The sequence below is a fragment of the Echinops telfairi genome, unplaced genomic scaffold (genome assembly GCF_000313985.2).
Source record: "Echinops telfairi isolate 266 unplaced genomic scaffold, ASM31398v2 ScPeMD7_7;HRSCAF=31, whole genome shotgun sequence".
Classification (NCBI taxonomy): Eukaryota; Metazoa; Chordata; class Mammalia; order Afrosoricida; family Tenrecidae; genus Echinops; species Echinops telfairi.
The window spans coordinates 11,456,606-11,467,676 of NW_022103904.1; the positions used below are offsets into that span (position 1 = coordinate 11,456,606).

An 11,071-nucleotide genomic window follows, 5' to 3' on the forward strand; every position below is an offset into this window, starting at 1 on the left:
AACATGAATCCTAGTAAAGAATCGATATTTAATGTGAAGCATCTCATCTTTATGTATTCAACTCGGAAAAACTGTGAATTTACCGCCTTTTCCTCCACAAATCTTATCCCCATCCTCTGTTCTCCATCTCAATTGATCATTTCATCATTCATTCAGTTCTCCTTGCAAACACTGGGCATGAGATATTTCCTTTGAGTCATTTTGTATTATGGGTATTTAGATTTTCTTGTTCATTTGAAAAAGTATTACTACGAACCCAGGTCTTGCTTAGCTCAGCTGAGAAACCAAGACAGAAACTGGATGAGAGTGAAAAGGGCGGGCTTCACTTTGGTGGATCAAGCAAGGAGCAGGTTGGGACTAGCGTCACCAGACAAGCTCCTGAAAAAAAGCGGGCTTTCAATTTTTGTACTTGTACACTAGACAGTAAACTGAGGGCATTATGACTATGTAACATTCCCAGGACCGATCGGGAAGACGCATTAGGGCCAAGTTATGAGTTTTTACAGGATATGGCTTATGGGACTCCTCCGTCTCAATGTGTCCCGAGTTGATCAGGTGAAGTCTTTCTGGAGATTTTTGATTCCCTGACCAAAATATTTTTTGTTCAAGTCAGTCTGAATGCTCACTTTCCTTTCTGTGCATTTTGCTTGGGCTAGGTCTGATCTTATCAAATGCTTGCTTCCTGTGATGAGAAGAAAGGGGTTCCCAAAAGACAGATTATCTGCAAAAAACCTCAAACTCCAAACTCACTGCCATCGTGTCCGCACTCATTTCTAGTGACCCCGGAGGACAGGGTGTAACTGCCCCTGTGGGTTCCTGGGACTAAGACTCTACAGGAGTGAGACCTGCCTTTCTCCCTCAGCAGCTGGTGGTTTCCCGCTGCTAACCTGCGGACCACAGGCCACCTCTTAACCACTTCACCACCAGGATACCTTTCTGACCTACCTAGTAGTGGGGAGTTAAAAAATAAAATTGTAGAGAGTCTTTTATTCAGTTTTAAGCAGGAAAAAGAGAAGACAAAGACAAAAACAAAATGTTCAGACAAGGGAGACCACAATGAAACCACAATGATGTCCAAAGGATTCATAGCCGTATGATGACTGAAGTAGAACATGGACAGCAAACATAATGGTCAAGCAAATTCTGATTTGTGGTGGACCCATTGATCATAGTCACCATTGAGACTCTGGAACCAAGCTGGATATGGACCATGATGGGGATTCACAGACTTTTGCAGACTCTAAAAGCTTATAGGCTTGGTCCTAGAGCCACCTGATGATCTTGACCGGGGCTTTCACTCAACCATGCAAGCTTGCTTCCCCAACCTTCATCAAGGGCATACCCGGTCACATCCTCACAGAGGAGACTGCCTCTGCCTGGGCTGGCAAGTAGTGAAAGAAACACACTTTGACTGTGGAGACAACTCTTGACATTGCCGGTCAATGGTCAGAAAAACCTCATGAAGTCTGAAATCATGTGGATACTCAAGATGAATTATAAAGAAGGGGGAAAAAAGAGAGCCACTGAGACTCCACCATATCATGTGGCTACTGTCTTGGCCTCTGAGGCTTTGTGGGGACTCAGCCCTTCAGAGTCTCTGCACCAAGCCCAGCTCTTGCTGTGGCTTCCGAGGTAGTGCTCCAGGCCAGCAGAGACTATGCAGCGCAAAGTTCTCTTTCACCAAAGGCAGGCACCACCACTGGGCACATTGTGGCAGTATCGGTGCCCGTGGAAGATGGCCAGTTTAATGAAGGATGACCTCTGCCCTCAGCACAACCCCCCCATCCTAAAATCCATGGAAGTGCAAGGCTAGAACAGCAGGCTAGTTTTGGAGGTGGCCCAGCATTTGGGTGAGATCACAGTAATGACCATTGCTATGGAAGGCAGCGAAGTCCTAATCAGAGGCCAGGATGTTCTGGATTCTGGTGCAGTGATCAACATTCCTATTAATCCTGAGACCTTAGACAGAATCATGAATGTTATCAGAGAACCTATTTATGAAAGAGGGCCCATCAAAACCAACCAATCTGCTCCTCTTCATGCTGAGGCACCTGGGTTGATGGAGATCAGTGTTGAGCAGGAGATTCTGGTTACACCGGAATCAAGCTTGTGGATCTGCTAGCTCCCTGTGCCACAGGTGGCCCAATGGGGTTTTTGGTGGTGTTAGAGTTGGCAAGACAGTGCTGATCATGGAATTAATCAACAATGTTACCAAAACCCATTGTGGTGACTCTGTTTAAGCTGGTATTGTTGAGAAGATCCAGGAGGGTAATGACTTATACCATGAAATGGTTGAGTAGGGTGTTATCAGCTTGAAAGAAGCTACCTCCAAGGTTGCACTGATGCACGCTCAAATGAATGAACCACCTGGTGCTCGTACCTGAGGAGCTTTGAATGGACTATCTGTGACTGAATACTTCAGAGACCAAGAAGGTCAATGTGCACTGCTGCTTAGTTATAACATTTCGCTTCACCCTGGGTGGCTCAGAGGTTTCTGCCTTATTGGGCAGAATCCCTCTGCTGTGGGTTACGAAGCTACCTTGGTTACTGAGTATCATGAGTACCATGCCAGAAAGAATCACCACCACCAAGATGGGACCAACCCCCTGTGTGCAGACTATCTACATGCCTGCTGATGATTTGACTGACCCTGCTCCTGCCATGACCTTTGCCAATGTGGTTGCTACCACTGTGCTGTCCCATGCTATCCCTGAGCTGGGCTTCCATTCAGCTGCATGTCCTCTCACATCATGGATCTCAACATTGTTGGCAATGAGCATTATGATGTTGTCCATGGGGTTCAGAAGATCTTACAGAACTACAAATCCCTCGAGAATATCATTGTTCTCGTGGGTATGGATGAACGTTCTAGGAAGACAAGTTGACTGTGTCTTGGGCAGGGAAATGCCAGCATTTCTTATCTAGCCATTCCAGATTGCTGAGGTCTTCACTGGCCATATAGGGAAACTGGTGCCTCTGAAGGACAGGACTTCAGCAGGTGAGTATGACCATCTCCCGGAGCAGGCCTTCTATATGGTGGGATCTATTGAGGAAGCTGTAGAAAAAGCTGATCAACTGGCTGAAGAGCATTCATGAGGGGGTCCTCTGAGCCAACTGACTCCTGTGTGCTCTCCTTGCCCCATTCGAAAAGCTTGTTTTCTGTGTAGGCCACACTAAAGCCCCGAGGATGTATTCGGTCTAAAGAATATCTAAAGTTTCCAATAAAATGTACATTCCTAAAATAAAAATTGCCATTGGGTCAATGCCAACTAACAGTGAACTTACAGGACAGTGTAGAACTGCCCCTGTGAGTGTCTGACATTGTCACGGTAGTAGAAAAACTCCTTCTTTCTCCCATGAAGCAGCTGATGGTTTTGAATTTTGAACCTTGAGGTTAGCAGCCCAACATGTATGCACTACATCACCAGAGATATATGGCTGCTCAGAACTCAAACTCATTGCCATTGAATTGATTCCTCCTCGTAGTGACCCTACAGGGCAGGGTAGAAGTGTCCCTGAGTGTTGCTGAGACAGACTTTGCCAGCCTTGTGGTTAGCAGCCCAGTGAGTAACAACGCCACCACCAGAGCTCCTGTACTATTAACCATAGGCTTCTATAAGCCCAGTATTTAGAACTTAAACTAAAATGTAGATATTATTTTTAATTTCTGATTTGACCTCCATATTAAATATATTTTTATTTAAATATATTTATACATAAATATATATTCTGATAGAGAACTTCTTAAGTTATATATCCAATGTAAAAAGATTTTTAAATTAGCCTTTTGAATTATCTCTCTTAAATACCTATGAAAAACCAGATAAGCAAAGAAGAGCAAAGTAGGTGGTCTCATGTTTCCAGATCTCAAAACCTAGTAGAAAAAGCGACCTTTTGCTGGCACAATGACAGACACATAAGCCATTGGGATAGAATTAAATCCATCTATTTAATGGACAGCTCACCTTCATCAAAGGGCCAAAATCCATCAAATGGGGAAGACACAGAGACTGTAACAAAAGGTACGAGCATAATTGGCTATCATCATGCATAAGAATGAAACAGGATCCATATCCCACACCATATTCCAAAACTAAATCAAGACGTTACAAAGACCTAAATGTAAAACTTAACATGATAAAGATCATGAAGAAAAGAGAATGGAGCCCAAACTCAGCGAACTCTAATTTGTGACGAATTGACTATCAGACATCGTTTAAAATATGCAAATAGCATAAAATTGATTAAACAGCCAAGTTCTCCTAGAAATTAAACATTTACATGCTTCAAAAGAGTTTTCAAAAGGATAAGAAGAGAACCTACAGATTGGGGAAAAATTTAACAACAATATATCTGACAAAGGACTTACCCTTAAAACTTCTAGAAAACTCCAGTTCCTCCACAACAAAAAGGCAAACAATTGAAAAAAAATGAGCTGACACTAATGAAAAGAGACATTAGTCAACAAACACCTTAAGAAATAATAAGATCATTAGTCATTGGAGACATACAAATCAAAACAGCAATGAGCTATCATCTCACCCAGGATTAACAGCAAATTAAAAAAATACAGAAAACAAGAAATGCTGTTGGGGATGAGGAGAGATATAAATTCTCTTACACGGGTAGTAGGATCTTGAAGTGGTACAACCTGTGGGATACAGTGTGGAGATCCTTTAAAAAGCTAAAAATAGAAATAGTGTGGGACTCAGCCATACTAGCTATAGTCATGTATTCTAGAGAAAAAGAGCTGCGATACACACAGCTATCCATTCATTCATGTTCATTGTAGCATTCACACTAAAAAATTATATGGAAACAAGCCAAGTGCATTTCATCAAAGGATTGGTTGAAGAAACTATGGGGCATACACATCATTAAAAAAAATGCCATGTTAAAAAATAATGAAATACCTCATAAGGTAGATGAAACTTGAAGGACATTATGTTGAGTGAAATGAATCACAATGAAACATCTATGAGGTCACTATTTTTAAAAGTAAAAAAACAAAACAAAAACAACTACACATATAAGATATGCTCTTTGATGATTGCCGTGCAGGAGAGGGAGAAACAGTATATCACCAACAAGAGAGTAGATGTGCATTAATGAGGATGAAGGGGAAGGAAATATATGAGTGAATTTCCAAAAACTTTGGGAAAATGGCATGAAAGGAATTTTGACATTGTGGTAGTTACACAATCTATTGTCAATTTAAGACTGAAGAGTGAAGGGGTGGAGTTTAGCCTGTCAATCAGGTCGCAGCTTGATGACCTCACTTGGAGGTGCTAAGGAGATAAATAGCTTGCTGGAGGAAGGACACACACTCACTCCCTGTGAGACAGACATTCCTGTTGACAAGCCAGATGGAGCTATGCTGATGAGAGCCAGAGCCGTGGAGCTGGAGGAGCCACATGGAGACCCACACCAGTGCTAAGATGCTTCCACCACCACTGGATCCACAAGACTTTCTACCTCCTGGCCTGTGAACTTCCTGCACTTGGAGTCATTGCACGTGTTGCATGAGTCTGAAGAGAAATTTACAGACTGGTACTGGACACATTGGCTAATATCAGACTTATGGGCTTGATCTGGGCTGGGCTGGGATGTCTTCTTAATGTAAAATTGCTCTTTGATATGAAGTTCTCTCTTACACATATAAGTGTCTCTGGATTTGTTTCTTTAGTCTACCCGGACTATCACAGACATTTTTCTGTGAAATTTTTGAAACCTCACAACACCCTCCACACCCCATACAATAGGTACAATGTGACCAAAGGCAAAGAAAACACTGTGAGGAGCTCAAGAGCAAAAGACTATAGAGGTGTAATAGCACTGCTTACACCATACAGCAATAGCAATGAAGAATACTCATGAGTACATACATCAGGAGACATGCAAGCTGAATAGATGTGGAGAGGTAAGTGATTTTGTTACTGGGAAGCCTCAGCAGTCCATGCTTCTTGTTCCACTTGCAAGAAAGAGCTCAAGTGAGGAACAAAATTCAGACCAGAGTCAGAGAAAAGGGTTGAACAGAAAGAGTGAGTTCATTCCAGGGGATACTTTGGGAAAGGACTCCAAAGGGCCTTCGCTAATCTAAAAGGCTGGTAGTATGTAGAGACAGATAGCAGACCTCCCACCATTGGCTTGCTTTCTGGTGGGCCTTCTGCTATTGGCTGGTTCTGTTGGGTGTACCTCCTCTTTCCAGGTGCATGCATCCCTGTACTCCTACACGCCAGACTTCATGCGGTGCCCTTGTGTCTAGACTTAAAATCCAAGAGGTTATCCAGTCATTGTGGAGGTAGTGTGAACAGCCTGTCTTTCCACACCCACCTTTTCACTAGCTCTGGCCTCTGCCAATGATAAGGAAATGTGTCTGACCTGCCTTTCACTCTCTTTTGTACTAGAGAGATACATGCCGAAATGCATCTCCTTTGGGTTAAGATTCTTGCTGTCTCCACGTTCTTCCCCCGGCCTGTTTCTGTTGAGCTAACTTTCCCTTCCCCCAAGTAGAACTGTCCACATTTGTTTGGTAGTTGAGGATGAGGTTCATCCTTCACTAAAAACTTTCTGTTGAACAAGCGCTGAGTTGATTTGAATGGCACCACTTCTATTCCATTTCTAGGCAAGTTGTTCAGGGGGAAGCTTCTGCGTGGTACCTGGTAGCCACCAGAGCTAGGAGACTGAGACAGGCGGGGCTATGCTGGTTCCACAATCACCCGTAATTCACAGCTTCCAGCTTGGAAGGAACAGAACAAACAATCCATTAAAAATGCAAGATCCATAAAGAAGTAGGAGGATGAGAGAGCACAAGAAGCCCAGGAAAGGTAGGAAACAGGAGCCGCGGGAGAGCTCCTCCCACGTGCAGTTTGAGCCTGCAATGAATTCTCGTGCTTATTCTAGGAGCCTGCCAGAGCTGGGTGATTATGGTTTCACTCTGGAATGGTATATCCTTCTGTTTATTGCTGTGACCCTCATGACTGTAGTGACTACATATAGCCTTTGGCCCTGTGGGGGAGTTGGAATGGAGTGCAGACAAAGGCATCTTTTAAGTCCAGGACAGAAAACCACTGAGCTTGAGAGGGAATCTGGCTGAATGGCACAAGAATTTGGCACCAGAGTATATAGAATGACTGTCGCATAAGTTGCATTTAAATCTTGAGCCATCTTATAGGTCCCCACCTTTTATAGGTGGGGCCCCCACCTTTCCCCTCAATGGTAGGACAAGAGTATTGTGGCGGGAGTTGCAGCTGACTAGCAACTTCTGCTCTAGGAATGTGTCAGTTATTCCCTTAACCCTTATCTGGGTTCAAGGCCAATGGGGTATATTGTCTTCTGCTAGAGCAGTGGGCTCTCAACCTTCAGACTGCTGTGACCCTTATGGTGGCCCCCAACCATAAAATTATTTTCATTGCTACTTCATAACGGTAATTTTGCTACTGTTATGAATCGGCCGACCCACAGGTTGAGAACCACTGTGCTGGAGGAGTGGGTCGGATCTTTCAGTTTAATCATAATGGGTTGGCATAAAGTGTGCTCCATGGACTTCCAGTGGCCCCTACCTGAGCATGAAGCTGTTCCTCTTTATCTCTGGGAATTTCACCTGATTCTTTTTGGACGGATCATTCTAGAATAGAGACAGGTTCCTTGGTGTTCATAGGGAAAATCATTTGAGTTCCAACTTTGCGCAGAATCTCTCTAATAAAGGAGTAGAACATCAGGCATAACGGAAAAAAGGGTTCATAACAGTGGTGCCTCCCATATGCAATTAAGAGAGGGACTAAAATATCTTGTCTAAGGTGTACTGGCCACTTCCGGAATAGTGCTAATTCGAGGGGAATGAGGCCTTTTTATGTGAGGTTAGTACTGAAAATGTGGATTTTACATCTAACCGGAAATTAACAGGCCTTCTGATGAACACTGTCTGTCCTGGGGGATTTTCAGGGTCACTAACCAATCTGTGCCTCTCAGGTGTTCTAAGAAGGCAGTCAAATTCTCCTGAAGCCCTTGATCAGTGGTTGCTAATTTGTTATAATTAATTGGCTTCTGCAGAGAAGCTTTTATTCCTTTTAAAAGACAGAAGAATGTGGGGTCTCCTGACCACTACCCTTCTGTGGAATCATCATCCCAACGGGTATCATATCAGTTATTGCTTCTATCCCGGGCAGAAAATTATCATTTTAAATGCACATTTTATTGGCATATGCCAATGCTTTCTCCTGAATACCCTTATTCCCAGAGGTAGTGGAAGCGACTGAAAGATCAGATTAACATCTTTCCAAGGTAAGTGAAAGGTCAGAGTTCTCTATTCCTTAATACACCTTCTAGAGTCTTCTGTAAAACCCACTTACACCCGACCCGGCCCTGGGGGTTCTCCTAAAGGAAAAAGTCGAGGCTTGCTTGGCTTGGGCAGTGGTTTAGACTCTATCTGCCTTGACACTTTGCTTTCATTGTGACGTAAGGGTTCTGGATCAGGCAGTATTGACTGCGAGGCTGAGGGAGCTGTTGGCTACAGGGGTCCCAGGTGGGGAAACCAGGAGCTGGCTTTCATGTTCTTGTGTTTTGGTTTATTTTTTCCTCGAGGTCTGCAGAAGGCAGGGATCATTTTACAGCTCTTGTGTGGGTTGGAAGCATTTCACAGAGCCATGAAAGTCTGTGTATAAGGGGTCCTCTGTCTATTTTATTTGTCTTTTACAAAACAAGTCTGGTTGTCAGATGGCATCATAATTTGGACTACTCATTTGGTTCCTAATTTCCCTACTATGAGTGTGTTTGTTTTAAGTATCCGAGGATCAAGTTTGTCGCAGGTTTGAAGGATGCATCCCAGAGGTGGGTCTGAGGGACTGTGTTTGGTTTCCCATCTGAAAGGGAACACAGGAGATCATGGCAGAGGCGCGAGTGCCTCTGCTTCTCTGCCATGTTAAAAACAAACAAACAAACAAGGGGGGAGAGAACATCCCCCTCCAGACTCAGGTCCAGAAATAACCTGTTCTTACTGGGAACTCCCCCTTCTCTCTCTTTTTCTGGTGAGGCCTATTCATCTCTAACTCCTGTAAACTCCTCCCAGGAGTGAGACGCTGTAGCTCTGGTCTCAATGTCCTGCAGGTACAGGAATTCGTGAAGGGCTATGGCAGGGTCAAAAGACCTCTTGAATTACTCCTGGGAGTTATACAAAGTAGCAACCCAGTAAGAATGATCATATGAAGGTTGGAAACATTTTATCATAAGACTCAGATAGCAAATCAATGCATCAGCTCCATTTATCTTAAAGCTTGTAGGAGATAGTGGCCTGAGATATCATCCTATATCTTTTTTAAAATGGCTCTCGTCTACTGCCACGAAGGCAATTCTGACTCACAGCAACACTGTAGGGCAAGGCAGACCTGCACATTTTCATGGGGTTGGAAAACCTCATTCTTCTCCCATGGAACAACTGGAGATCCTAAACTACTGACGTGACAGCAGCCCTAAACATAATTCACCAAACGACCAGAGGGTCTCACCCACTTTACTTAGGCTCTACAGGGGATAGATCTTTGAAAATTTTTAAGGGGAATATCTTAAATGGATGACAAGATTCTGAAAGTCCCTTTCCCTACTGCCTAACAAAACACAACGCATTTTAGATACATCCTACAAGGTGTGCTAAAATTGCAGACACAGCTGCTAAAACACAGGAACACTGGAGAGGGGCTCTGGGCTGTCCAGCTTCATAGCCCAAATGGATTCTTTTCCCTTTAGCTTGTGTCAGAGACAGCAGCATGTGGCATTGTGCAGTGGGTCCACGTGCTGTTTGTGGGTAAGACTACCAGACCTGATCACGTCTCGGGTCATTAACCTCTAACAGGTCTGGCCATATCCTACGCATCTGACACAACCAGACCGCTCGAGTGCTTGACAGAGCACACCTGCTGAGTGTCTACCCCTCCACTCCCACCATCCAAGAGTCTGGTTAAATTTTAGTGTCTTCTCATGGAGTTCCCCACCAGACATCTGCACATCATGGGGTTCACCTTGACACCCCTGATAATAGTCCATATAACTGGACCAGTGGGAGGAAATACCTCTATGTTTTTGGGAGTCCAGCAAAGCAGGACACTCCTACAGTCATATTTTTGGTTTCTGAACATGTCCCAGCTTCTGAATTCTCCCTGCTGTAGCGTTTAAAGGTTTGAAAGGAAAATGAGAACAAGAAAAGAGAGATCAAGGAGTAGATTAGTTTCCAGGTGAACGTTCACATTCACTCACTGGGTGTCTATTGATGGGTGACGGGCTTAACTCCAAAGGGCCCTTCCAAAACAACTAACTAACTAACTAACTAACTAACTAACTAACTAACTAACCAACCTCATTGCCATCAAGTCAATGCCTACTTGTAGTGACCCAAAAGGAGGAGGCAGAACTGCCCTTGTGGATTTCCAAGACTGTAACTCCTTACGGGAATAGAAAGCCTCAGCTCTCTCCTGAAAGAGCCCCTAGCTAGTCTTAGTCTAAAAGGCTTCATAGGATTACAAGCCAGACAGCTTTTCTGCTAATGACAGACCGCCCATCATTGGCTGGCTTTTCAGTGGGTCTTCTGCTATTGGTTGGTTCTCTGTAGTGTACCTCTTTCCAAGTCATTGTCCACTAAGACATTGCTCTATATTCTACTTTGGTGCCTAGTGTCTGGAGCCTTAAAAGCTTGCTAGCAATGTTGTAAATTGTAACTAGTAGCCTTTCTTTGTCTCAAGCAAAAAGAGTGAAAAAAACCCATGGTTAAGGAAATAATTTGTCTAAAGGACCAATGGACCACATAAACTCCAATGTCTATTAACCTGAGACCAGAAGTAGTAGACGTCACTTGGCTACCATTACCAACTGCTTTGATCAAAATCATAATTGAAGGTCCTGGACAGACAGGAAGAAAACAGTTAGAACAAAATTGAAACTCATGAAAAATTCCAGACTTACTGATCTCAGAATCACTGATGGAGACCACAGTCCTATAACCCTTTTTTTGAATTCGCTTTATTAGGGGATCATACAACCCTTATCACAATCCACACATACATCAATTGTGTAAAACACATTT

At 43.6% G+C, this 11,071-nt stretch overlaps 1 pseudogene; it reads left to right on the forward strand.

The window, feature by feature from the left end:
- Positions 1 to 1,489: 1,489 nt before the first annotated feature.
- LOC101653164 lies at positions 1,490 to 3,096 on the forward strand (annotated as a pseudogene).
- Positions 3,097 to 11,071: the final 7,975 nt, after the last annotated feature.